At 42.7% G+C, this 13,771-nt stretch overlaps 1 long non-coding RNA gene across 1 annotated transcript; it reads left to right on the forward strand.

Annotated features, from left to right (window-relative positions):
* Nucleotides 1-6,398: 6,398 nt before the first annotated feature.
* LOC115203474 (uncharacterized) lies at nt 6,399-8,713 on the forward strand. Its single transcript, XR_003880173.1, has 4 exons — nt 6,399-6,964; nt 7,157-7,285; nt 7,384-7,570; nt 7,705-8,713. It is a non-coding gene; the product is annotated as an uncharacterized LOC115203474 (long non-coding RNA).
* The last annotated feature ends 5,058 nt before the right edge of the window (nt 8,714-13,771 follow it).

The raw sequence follows: 13,771 nt of genomic DNA on the forward strand, positions 1-13,771 counted from the left end.
ATGTGATACATGTTACAATTAAACGGTGTTTCAAACAAATAAAGTAAAATCTTAGACAAGTTTGTTTCTAGTTCTTCAGAATCATCCACAAGACGGGAGACCAATTGTGTCCATTGCAAACTCTCGCCCGTATGTCGTACATGATTCATGATTTGCTCCATTTTTAGCACACGCTCTACATTAGCCCAGGTATTATGGGTTGTGTAGAATGATACAATGTTCACTTTATTTTCAATAATTTGATGCATCACATTTGTAAGTTCTCTCAAAAGAAAAAACGTATTTATTCTCTCTAACAACGTATGTATATAGTTCCCCATTGCTTTACATCTAAATAACAAATAGGTATTGTCACTCGGTCTCTGGGGTTTTGTTGAGCCAGAAGGTCATCACATCCTCCACCACAGCTTCCCGGTATTTGTTGTCGTCCACCAGGGTGTGTCGGATTTCTTTGAGTTTCTCGTGGATGTAGATCGCCTCCTTCAGTTCATGTAGGAAAGCCTCGGTTACCCCGTAAACTCTGGGAACAGACGGCACAAGACCCATAGACTCCAGGGCTCTGACCAGCGCAGGTTTAGGACCACAGTCTTTTCACCAGCTCCTCAAAATGGTTGAAGAAGTAGTATTTTGGGGGCTCGTATAAACACGGATGCCGGCGCTGGCTGGGGTGATTGATCTCACAACCGATGCATTTTTCAAGTATATACTCTCCAATCACCACGTTTAAAAGTGTGGCGACAGAGGCCTTGATGGTGTCCACAAAAATAGTACTGACCACCCCATCAAACACGTTCTCGTTCTTAGAGGAAAGCTCGAGGACCGACTGAGGTGGACGTTCAAATTGTACGACAGAGATGGAAACGGACACCTTGACAAAAAGGAGCAAAAACAAGTTGTCAAAGTAAGTGTATAGGGGCTTCGTTTTTATATGTGTGTTTTTTTGTTGTTGAAGTCCTGACTTAAACACATGGAAGCCAAAGTAATCTCAAATATGTTATACTACAAACTGGCCTGCCGATGTTCTTGTGGTTAAAGGCCTACGTGACGCCCACCCAGTGAATGGCCATAATAGCATCACATTTAAAAGGAGCTTCATCTTGTTTAGTCTCTATGGATTTGAAAGGTTTCCAGGAACACGTAGCCTAGTTTAGATGGTAACTTCGACCAATTAGATTGTTGAGTTCTAGGGGATAAATTGTCAGAGACATTGTGGAGGGAGTTGGCTTGGAACATCCCCTATAAGTGCCCTGAAGCTAAACAGCGGTGTATGCTGCCGGAGATCCTCTCTGAACGTGATGCATGTAAACAAGATACTGTGTATTATCCTCTCATCAAATTGAGATGCCTCAATATTTTCCCATGCTAATTGTACTTTTTAATGCACTGTGCATACCAAAACCCTTTAACCAGCAAGCCTAATTATATGCAGGGATATGACACTAAACGTTTGATATGATATGCAGGATATTGAGGCATAATATCTGCTTCAATCTAGACAAAATGTGTGTATGTACCCTGCTCCCACTCATCATAGTACATTCGTTTTCTCATGTCTTCCTCTCTCTGCAGATCATCTACAATATCAAGAGGCATGGGAACCCATCTGAAACAGAGAACCTGACCCCTGATCAATTCAATGACCGGATCTTTGACCCAGTGGATAAGAATAAAGATTGCAAGGTGTGAGGTGTCTGTCTAGCAATAGAAATGTTGTATCTGTGTAGGCCTGTATTTGTGCAATACACTCATTACATTGTGGGTGTAGTAAGAAAATACAAAAACATTTCAGCTCGGCAAATTAAGGTATATACCCAGAGTCAGCAATGTTGAGATGACGAGTGCGTGGCCTAAGAGCTCTATTTTCATGGCATCTGACCATAGCACCACCAGGAGTTTGCTAAACGGCATTGGCGCTTGGATCGGAACCGGTGCTATGGTCATATGACACGAAAATAGATGTATTTGGCCTCGGCTTCTTGTTATTAGCTGATAGGAGTAGAACCCAGTGTGGTCATCTGCTGCAGTAACCCATCTGTGACAAGGACCATTCTGCACACCACTGTTGTACTGTGCCGTTATTTGCCTGTTTGTGGCCTGCCTTTTAGCTTGCACGATTCTTGCCATTCTCCTTCGACCTCTCATCAACGAGCTGTTTTCACCCACAGGATTGCCACTGACTGGTTGTTTTTTGTTTTTCACACCACTCTTGAAAACCCTAAACACTGTCGTTCGTGAAAAGCCCAGGAGGCCGTCCATTTCTGAGATACTGGAACCGGCGTGCCTGGCACCGACCATCATATCACGCTCAAAGTTGCTTAGGTCACTTGTTTTGCCCATTCTAATTTTCAATCAAACAGTAACTGAATGCCTCCATGCCTGTCTGCCTGCTTTATATAGTAAGCCATGGCCATGTGACTCACTGTCTGTAGTAGCGTACTAATTTTGTGAACTGGGTGGTGTACCTAATAAACTGGCCACTGATTATGTATATGGTATATATGTACAGTATACAGTTGAAGTCGGAAGTTTACATACACTTAGGTTGGAGTCATTAAAACTCATTTTTCAACCACTCCACAAATTTCTTGTTAACATACTATAGTTTTGGCAAGTCGGTTAGGACATCTACTTTGTGCATGACAAGTCATTTTACCAACAATTGTTTACAGACAGATAATTTCACTTATAATTCACTGTATCACAATTCCAGTGGGTCGGAAGTTTACATACACTAAGTTGACTGTGCCTTTAAACAGCTTGGAAAATTCCAGAAAATTATGTCATAGCTTTAGAAGCTTCTGATAGGCTAATTGACATCATTTGAATCAATTGGAGGTGTACCTGTGGATGTATTTCAAGGCCTACCTTCAACCTCAGTGCCTCTTTGCTTGACATCATGGGGAAATCAAAAGAAATCAGCCAAGACATCAGAAAGAAAATTGTAGACCTCCACCAGTCTGGTTCATCCTTGGGAGCAATTTCCAAATGCCTGAAGGTACCACGTTCATCTGTACAAACAATTGTACGCCAGTATAAACACCATGGGACCACGCAGCCGTCATACCGCTCAGGAAGTAGACACGTTCTGTCACCTAGAGATGAACGTACTTTGGTGCGAAAAGTGCAAATCAATCCCAGAACAACAGCAAAGGATCTTGTGAAGATGCTGGAAGAAACAGGTACAACGTATCTATATCCACAGTAAAACGAGTTCTATATCAACATAACCTGAAAGGCCCCTCAGCAAAGAAGAAGCCACTGCTCCAAAACCGCCATAAAAAAAGCCAGACTACAGTTTGCAACTGCACATGGGGACAAAGATCGTACTTTTTGGAGAAACGTCCTCTGGTCTGATGAAACAAAAACAGAACTGTTTGGCCATAATGACCATCATTATGTTTGAAGGAAAAAGTGGGAGGTTTGCAAGCCGAAGAACACCATCCCAACCGTGAAGAACCGGGGTGGCAGCATCATGTTGTGGGGGTGCTTTGCTGCAGGACGGATTGGTGCACTTCGCAAAATAGATGGCATCATGAGGGAGGAAAATTATGTGGATTTATTGAAGCAACATCTCAAGACATCAGTCAGGAAGTTAAAGCTTGGTCGCAAATTGGTCTTCCAAATGGACAATGACCCCAAGCATACTTCCAAAGTTGTGGCAAAATGGCTTAAGGACATCAAAGTCAAGGTATTGGAGTGGCCATCACAAAGCCCTGACCTCAATCCCATAGAAAAAGAGAATGCCTCAGTGAGGAATAGGCATGGGTCATTTTCAGATTGAAACCTACTCTCTGTTTCGGACCATTTTTGTCCTGTTCCGTGACTGGTGATCAGGACCCTGGCCTACCAATTACCACTGGCCAGCCACTCAGTCTCAAAGACCAAGAGATGAACAAGGGAAGCAACTGAGGCTTACTATGTAAGAAGAGGTTTAGAGCTTTGACAATGTGTGAGCTACCGATCTCATATAAGGTAACTTTTGAAACATTTCACAGGGTATCCACTTTTATCCAGCTTCGTATGAGTGTCTTTGTCTTCAGTACAGTCTCGTGTGTGTGTGTGTGTGTGTGTGTGTGTGTGTGTGTGTGTGTGTGTGTGTGTGTGTGTGTGTGTGTGTGTGTGTGTGTGTGTGTGTGTGTGTGTGTGTGAAATTGTTATTTTATTGTGTTTAGGAGCAACCTTGTTTGTGTATCCTGAAAATGTTTCACATGCAACATCCTTAATGTCTATAATACTGTATAACTGTAGCAGTAAATTAATAAAATGCCTTGAAAAAAATAAACATTCTTCGATATTGCTATGAAGTTGAAGGTTTAATGGCAAGTGAGATTCTGGCCACATTCAGTGTACACAAACAGCAGCATCTTCCAGTTACATGATTGGCTCTTATTCCTGGGTTAAAAGTATAAACTAAGCAACAAATATTTAAGGTAAGAAAAGTAAGAATGCTGTCCTAAGCTCTTTCAAGTTTAAAGAGAGGCATTACACTGATGGCCATTACACAGGTTCAAATGTCTGACCAAAGCTGACCAACAAGGAAGAGAAGGGCAAATCAGCCAATCAAGAGCTTGGGACTGTAAGGTTCTATCTGCATTTTTGTCTAAATGTAGTTATTGACATAGGTTTGTTCTGTTCAATGTTCTCTCCCTATATAGTAAGAGAGAACAAAGGAGACAGCATAGGTCAAAATCGTGATTTATGACCCTATGTCCGGCTGGTTCGTACATGCCCAAATAAGGGCATCCGGTCTGGACATCCTGGCGGGAAGGTGTCACGTGGTTAGGGTTATATAGTTTTATCCTGTTCTGTCACGTGTTAGAGTGTGTGTTATATCTATATTGCATCTCTTTGAAGTTGTCATGATGATTGATGTGTAGGGCCCTCATTGAACTGGGGGGGTTGTGTTTGAACATTTCAAAGAGGATGACCCCACACCCCCCCTATTTTATTGCTCTTAGGGTTGTTGTCTATGAATTAGGAATGTCCGGGGGGTTATGTGTTGGAGGCAGACGTCTTGTAAATACGCCCCAGACACACATGCGGCCCCAGAACACTAAACAAGATTTTAAAAATAAAAACCCTGAACATTAAACAGAAAATTATGACTCCTAGGCCAATTCTCGGGGTACTATGCGTCTCTTGTCGTGAACCCAATGATAAAAGCATCGAGGATCTTTGGGGTGAGGCCCCAGAATGTTTTAAAGAGTTTTTGGATACTAGTGATGGCCACATGACATATATGTTCAAACCTGAGGATTCAACGGTCAAGATTTTCACAGACAGTGGCCCCAGACCCCTTTATCGTGCAAAACCCGGGAGTTTTTCTCCTGCACTGCGTATGAGAGAATGGCTTAAGATACAGCTAGCGCTCTGTCAAATTGAACAGGCCCTGAGTGGTACAGCCGTTCCAGGCTATGCTATGGAAGAGAGGGTGGAGGGTCGCTATGATTTACAAGCCATCAGGATCTCTTCAATGGCTTATAGCCCCGACTCCAAAGTGACAATTTTAGCATGTGAACAATTTGATAGTACAAATGCTACCAAGTCTGTAAATTCATATGTATTATCGAAAGCCTGCAAGGATGTGAATTATTTTATGCCTGTGTTTAGCTTTAAATGGAGGTATTACCCTATATTCATAACCCTGATGAATAAGCTGGACAATCTTTTCAAAAATCGTGAACAATTACGTCGATGGCCGCTTCTATCCTTAAGACACACGGGCGAGAGTCTACAGGCCAGACGTAGGATCTATCCCTGGGGTGAAAACTTACCGAGTCTTGACGCTGGGGAGTTGGACACAGACAGCGGTTGGGGTTCAGTGACAACCCTATAGCCGGGCCCGTTATCCGTAAGAAAGGAACAGTAAAAATGTATTGTATTAATTATTCAAAGGTCTGTACTAAATATTATGAATTAAATAAATGGTTTTAAAGCTACCCCTTAACGAACGGGAATCTGTCATTTCTTCAAACGTTGTTTATACATAAAAAACATTAATGCGTGTTACAATATTGCACAAGCTGTTTTTAAAAAGGTCTGTACTAAATATTATGAATTAAATAAAATGGTTTTAATTAAAGCTGTATCTCACCTTTAAAGTTAGGGGCTATGCATTTACGAGCCATCCCCAGGCAGCGCTTGAGAAAAAAGGGATTCCGGAAAGACGTGTGCGTGCGCAGGGGGTGTGTGCGTGTGAGGGAGGGTAATTGTGTGTGTGTGTTTCAAAACAACAAAAAAGGGGGGGGGTGTCTCTGCATGGGGGGCTTTTTGAAACCAGAAAAAGTGTGTGTGTACGTTTGTTTAGGACTGGCACGTGCGCAGGGGGGTGTGTGCGTGTGAGGGTGGGTAATTGTGTGTGTGTGTGTGTGTGTGGGTGTGTCTCTGAATGGGGGGGGCTTTTGAAACCAGAAAAGGTGTGTGTAAGTTTGTTTAGGATTGCCGGCGTCTCTTCAATTGGTCTAGGCACTTTCCATTTTATTACCCCCCAAGCCCTTTCAAATACGTATTTATCTCACCTTCAAACATGTGGGGGCTAAAAAAGTGAAAAAGCCCAGGCATAAGATATCAGGTCTAGACGAACTCCTACTGTTTAAAACATATGTTATTTTCTAATCAGCGCATATACTAACGGTCCCCCACCCCGGGATATAAATTTACAACGGACACCCCAACGCTGTGCTATGAAGCATAAGTGCAATATCGGCAGACCGAATATGTCGAGACACCCGCCTGTGGTTTTGGGTCTCTAGACATTAGAGTACTTTATATGGCCCTTTTTTTGCATACAGGATGACGCCCGAAAAAACGGCACCCCCACTCTGTAAACTCATTGCAGAATAGTGAAACTAGCCAGACGGTAAGACATCCTATAGCGCACCTCAAAAGACTCCCGGCCAACAGACAGAAGAGTTATCAGGCCAACAGATAATCTCGGAATCGGTCCTAATGGAGCTTTCTGAAGGTGAGTTAGTGAAAATAATATATTAGATTTGGAGAGGTATTTTCAGGGAATTGTATGGATATTAAAAATGTGATATCACTATTCTAAAACTGATGGACAATGATTTTAAGGTAATATGTCAAATGCCCGTATTCTCATATTTAAAAAATGTGTATATTTCGTATATATGTTAATATTATCTAACGTCTGTAGGCTCGCAATCCTTTACGCAGATGCTCCGTGGGCTAGATGATTTGGAACCGAATTTGTCAGAGAGGGATTCTCAGAATCAAACTGCGTGCAGCGCCGAAAGCAGCCAGTCTCCATCACACTATTGTAGACGTAAGTTCTATAGTAAAAAAAAAAATCCCTAAGAAAATGTATACATTAAAAACAAAAAGTGTGAACCCTATATTAAAAGCTATTTTTTGTGTTTACAGCGGACAGACCCAAAAGAAGGATCACGGGTGCTTCATGTACTCTGAACGAGGACATCGATGCTATTCTGCCTTTCTGTTCGAACGGGTTTACCCTAACACCACCCAGGAACCAAGCGACACATTTCCGCCCCAAACAGGGCACAACATCGGCGCAAGTGCATAGCGAAGAATCCCCCAGGCCCAAAAAGTTAGTTCTTCAAGAAACGGCCCTACACGGGCATGGTGTGAAGCCCTTATGTTATTAGTAATACAGAGTTTATTATAATTTATACATTTTTATGATTGAAAATGCTAAAACAATGACAAATAATGTTTTTACAGACTCCTCCCCGGCGTATAACGGCACAGAAGACCATACACACCGAGAACCCGCAAAGGATTTCGGAGCGCCTGACATTCACAATAAAACAATGAAACCGGATGATTTCAACGTTTTAAATGACATTTCACAGGTAGACGACTGGCTATTCTGTAACGCAGCCAATCTTCTTGATTCCTCCAATTCTTATGTAGAAACACCCAAACCTGAAATAGACCAAGTGGGGTTTATCAAGGCCTTTTCAAAGGCTCTAAAATCCAGAAATGTCTTGCTACACCAACGAATGGTTGATTTACTCGAGCGGCAATACAGTCAGGATCTATCCTTCTGGCATAGAACAATGCCCCGGTTGTTAAAACCGTTTAAAAAACGCAAATAACGGCGCTAAAACCAGTTACCGAAATGGACGTGCCTATAATTGAGACAGTTGAAAGCCTTTTGGCGAAAATACCCCCGATCTACAAGCTTTAATTGAACGGATGAACGAGGGTGGAGTATCAGACATAATTCCGATAGACGAAAATCTATTTTCCCAAATTCCCGCCGACCTAATTGAAATAATTAAACATATGAACGAGTCAGGAACAACATATGAAAACCAATTATCTCAAATCCCGCCCGCCCTAGTTTTTTTAATAAACCAGATGAACGAGAGCCTGAGATCTTCTACACCTGACCCTCCAAGCAGCCCGCTATTAATGCCCCTTTCAGAAGAGTCTGTAACGCAATATGATGTTTTTGAGGAATTGGAAAATTGTCTAATAAATCAGGAGGGAGATGGTCTTGATAGAAGTGTCAGGGTTGTGTACAGAAATAAATTCAGCAATACAGAGGTTAGACGGTTTTTCAATTTCACATGGGTGAATCAAAATCTCGATTATGCTGTTTTTTACGTGATGATTTTGGATACTCTGAACGAACTGTTAGAGAGGGCAAGAGATTATGGCGAACCTCGTGATGTCTTACAGTTGGAAATTTGTGGAGATAGCATGCAAAACACTGTATCTCTTATTTTACCCAATAGTGAAGCAGATCTTGAACAATTTATAGCCCTGCTGGAACGACTTGTTCAATCAAATTTATCCATCATAGCCGATAGGTCGCTGGAGCTTGTTGTGCAAATAATACGGCAACCCCTGGGTGGTGGGGGGCAGAGAAGGAAGCTAGACCTAGCACATTTACTAAACCCTGGATGTACGGATCTATAGGCGTTGCAAAAGGCTAGAGAGCTTCAAAATGCTGTCGGTCTGGGCATGCAGGATGCAGTGGCATTCTCTGACATAGTCAAATTTGAAAACTTTCTGAACATCAAGATTGTGGTTTTGTACCACAGTAGAGCTAATGCTTCTCTCTTGAAATTCCAAAACAACCCCCAACCTCATCCTCAGATCCTGTACTTTTATGTGCAAAACGACCATTACTATGCCATTACCAACATCGGAGCGTTTTTAGGCGCACCATATGTGTGTCCAGCCTGTCATACCGGCTACACCCGAAAGGGGGGCCACTCGTGCCGTTATAACTGTTCCGTATGTCTGGATGAAAAATGTCCGATGCAGCCCTTAAACCTGACACCCTGTGCCGATTGTCACAGGACATGCCGTTCGGCCTACTGTTACGAAAAACACAAAATTGAAACATGGCACCCCAAGGCCTGTAAATCTGTAAGCAGTTGTGATATTAACAGGAAATGTCCAAAATGTCAATGCAATTACAACCTTAAAATAGACAGCCCTAAACCTCATGTGTGTGGAATCATTCATTGCCCAATCTGTAAAGGGCCTTTGAAAAGCAGAGACTCTGAACTGGTTCAAGATGTGCCCCACGAGTGTTATATTCAACCCTTGTCTGAAGATGAACATTCAGAGAAATACGTTTTTATGATTTTGAGACTAATCAACAATCAGGGGTTCATTTGCCTATTTTTGTATCTACCATGACTTTCAAGGGGGATAAGTGGTCAGCTGAGGGACCCAATTGTGCACTCCTCTTTCTAAAACACTTCAGAAAACCCCAGTACAGAAACTTTACGTTTATAGCGCACAATTCTAGAGCATATGATTCGTACCTTCTTTTGAACCCTCTGATACAGCAAGGCGTTGCACCCAGTGTCATAGCTCAAGGTAGTAAAATCTTGTGTTTTGTAGACCCCGCTTTCAACCAGAGATACATTGACAGTTTAAGCTTCTTACCCATGAGATTGTCTCAAATGCCTGAGGCCTTGGGCTTTGAGAACTCTGTGAAAGGTTGGTTTCCCCATTTTTTTACATCTGAGGAGAATTTACACTATATAGGATCTTATCCGAGACCTGAAATGTACGGTTGTGATCAAATGTCTCCCAAAGAGCGAGAGAGATTCATGACATAGTACGAGACCGTATGTCACAGCACTTTTGATTTCCACAAAGAGATGGAGTCATACTGTGACAACGACGTGGTTATCCTTCGCGAGGGGTGCCTCAGATTCAGAGCGGAGGTCATCAAAGATGCAGGCATTGACCCCTGGAGTTGTACAACTATTGCATCGGCATGCATGAAAACCTATCGTACACACTTTCTACCTCTAGCATCTATAGCTATCCCCTCGCCTGACAACTACCGACGCCAATTTAAGTCATACTCTAGTGGCTCCAATCAGTGGTTGGAGTACTTGGCCCAGGATAAAGACATTTTTATTCAACATGCTTTGAATAGGGGTGAGAAGGCGTTTGGGCCTTATCATGTAGATGGATACACACAGATTGACGGTGTTGAGACCGTGTTTGAGTACAACGGTTGTTTCTTCCACGGTTGTAAATCTTGCTTTGAGCCACAGGCCATGTGTGTCCTAACCCAAAAGACTTTTGGTGAAATGTACCTAGAGTTTCAAGACAAATGTGAATCTTTACAGGCTACTTATGGTTTGAAAGTGAATGTTATGTGGGAGCATGAGTGGACCGCACTCAAAAAGTCTGATCCTCATGTTCGAGCTTTCCTTTTGCAGCTTTGACCCACCAGAACCCTTGGAGCCACGACAGGCCCTGTATGGAGGCTGTACCAATGCTTTGACCTTGCGGTATGTAGCGCAACCAGACGAGACAATAGGTTATGTAGATTTTACATCTCTTTATCCTCATGTAATGAGTTCCTCATGCTATCCTATGGGGCATCCTGAAATTATTCACCGCGACTTTGACTTACCCCAAAACTATTTTGGTCTGATCAAAGCAACGGTCTACCCACCTAGGGGTTTGTTTATACCAGTGTTGCCTTACAAGGGACCTCAAGGAAAACTTTTCTTTCCCCTATGTCGCACCTGCAGTGAAAACAACAACCAGGAAAAGCCTTGTGATCACTCACATCAGGAAAGAGCCCTTACAGCTGTCTGGGTTACACCTGAATTCACAAAGGCTCTAGAGAAGGGGTATCATGTGGCCAAAATCTTTGAAGTGTGGAACTTTTCCAGGAAATCAGACACTCTTTTTAAAGAGTACATCAAGACCTTCTTGAGATGCAAGCAGATGGCTTCAGGCTATCCTTCATCGGTCACAGATCAAGAGAGCAAAGACAAGTACATTCGAGACTATCACGACAAAGAAGGCATTCTTCTTGACCCTGACAGAATAGAGGTCAACAAGACCAAACGAAATGTGTCGAAATTGTACTTAAACTCGCTTTGGGGGAAGCTTTCGCAGAGATGCAATATGCTAACAACGTCGATCATTAAAGACCCCGAAGAATTTTTGGAATTTGTTTTTTCGGACCATAAGACCCAGGGTTAGAGGGGGTGTAATACACGTTTTTCAACATCTGCTCCGCCATCCTTCCTGCCTCTCTGAGGTACAATAACGTTAATGAGCCACTTTCAAATAACGACAACATTTCAGTTTCATTTTTGTATTTTTATTTTTGCAAACATCATGTATTACATATACAGACAATTTAGGATTCGTTGCAGGATACTTGTCCCCGTTTTCTCAATGATCCCAGCATGCAACACCCTGTATATTTGGTTTAGATTTACAGGCTTTTGTCGCTGAATTTTTAAAACACACACATCAGCTATATAAGTATATAAACAACAAATGTGATACATGTTACAATTAAACGGTGTTTCAAACAAATAAAGTAAAATCTTAGACAAGTTTGTTTCTAGTTCTTCAGAATCATCCACAAGACGGGAGACCAATTGTGTCCATTGCAAACTCTCGCCCGTATGTCGTACATGATTCATGATTTGCTCCATTTTTAGCACACGCTCTACATTAGCCCAGGTATTATGGGTTGTGTAGAATGATACAATGTTCACTTTATTTTCAATAATTTGATGCATCACATTTGTAAGTTCTCTCAAAAGAAAAAACGTATTTATTCTCTCTAACAACGTATGTATATAGTTCCCCATTGCTTTACATCTAAATAACAAATAGGTATTGTCACTCGGTCTCTGGGGTTTTGTTGAGCCAGAAGGTCATCACATCCTCCACCACAGCTTCCCGGTATTTGTTGTCGTCCACCAGGGTGTGTCGGATTTCTTTGAGTTTCTCGTGGATGTAGATCGCCTCCTTCAGTTCATGTAGGAAAGCCTCGGTTACCCCGTAAACTCTGGGAACAGACGGCACAAGACCCATAGACTCCAGGGCTCTGACCAGCGCAGGTTTAGGACCACAGTCTTTTCACCAGCTCCTCAAAATGGTTGAAGAAGTAGTATTTTGGGGGCTCGTATAAACACGGATGCCGGCGCTGGCTGGGGTGATTGATCTCACAACCGATGCATTTTTCAAGTATATACTCTCCAATCACCACGTTTAAAAGTGTGGCGACAGAGGCCTTGATGGTGTCCACAAAAATAGTACTGACCACCCCATCAAACACATCCTCAGGCTGTGGACATGTAGGGGGTGTCGAGGGTCTTGGCTGGGGGGAGTAGAATGGTTGGCTGCTAGGCATACAGTCCTTAGGGTCTGGCCCCCATGACGTATCAGAGTCCAGGTATGTTGTAGGAATATCCATGGTATTTGCTGAAATTAAGAAGTGGAGGCTTTAAGGGACCTCCTTTTATTGTAGAACCAGGCCTTTGGGTGGGGTCAGGGCGTGGTTAACGCAACCGCGTACTTAGTTTTCTTCAGGGGCTGACCCTTCTGAGGATGACCCTTCTTGGGATTGCTTTGAATCATAATCCTCAGGATTCGTATATATTATGCACTTCCTTAGCTGAACAATGCTCTGCCACTGTTGGCTCTGTACAAAAAGAACGTCCAACAACTCTAACATGCTCAATTCCATTAGATCCCAACTTTTAAAAGGAATAAGCATGCACAACCTGCAATCCCCAGTCAGGCCACCATCACAAATGTTTTGGTTGCGGGTTTCCTCGTTGCTGATATAGAACTCCACGCAGCCACATGGAAGTCCATTCTTTCTCTGTATTTTCACCCTGTGAAATACTCTTCCTGAGGAGTCTGGGGTACCTTCCCAACGGGTCTCGTAGCCCGTGAACAAGCTATACCCCTTGGTGATAACTCTCAGTTCGGGACACAAAACCTTGCGAAAAACCGCCCAGTCTTCAACCCCATAGTCCACTCCTAAAGTCTGGTCTGTATATTCTCCACCTTCGGCTACAGTATAGAGTTTCACTCTACGGGCCGGGTAATCAAACTGATACCCCCAGTGCTGTCCATTAGACATCATCACTTGATCTTTCAGTGCAGTTGCGGGCGGTATTTGGGTTCTACACATACATAGAAACCACTTTTTTGGCGCGTCGTATATTGTTGCTTTATACTGGGTCTTTTCTCTATGTTTCAACCGAGGTCCTGCTTCCGTTGTTACGGTCATCACTGCTTTACCAAAATCCATGTTTATTTTTAAAATCTTGTTTAGTGTTCTGGGGCCGCATGTGTGTCTGGGGCGTATTTATAAGACGTCTGCCTCCAACACATAACCCCCCGGACATTCCTAATTCATAGACAACAACCCTAAGAGCAATAAAATAGGTGTGTGTGGGGTCATCCTCTTTGAAATGTTCAAACACAACCCCCCCAGTTCAATGAGGGCCCTACACATCAATCATCATGACAACTTCAAAGA

This window comes from Salmo trutta, chromosome 12 (assembly GCF_901001165.1).
Source record: "Salmo trutta chromosome 12, fSalTru1.1, whole genome shotgun sequence".
Taxonomy (NCBI): Eukaryota; Metazoa; Chordata; class Actinopteri; order Salmoniformes; family Salmonidae; genus Salmo; species Salmo trutta.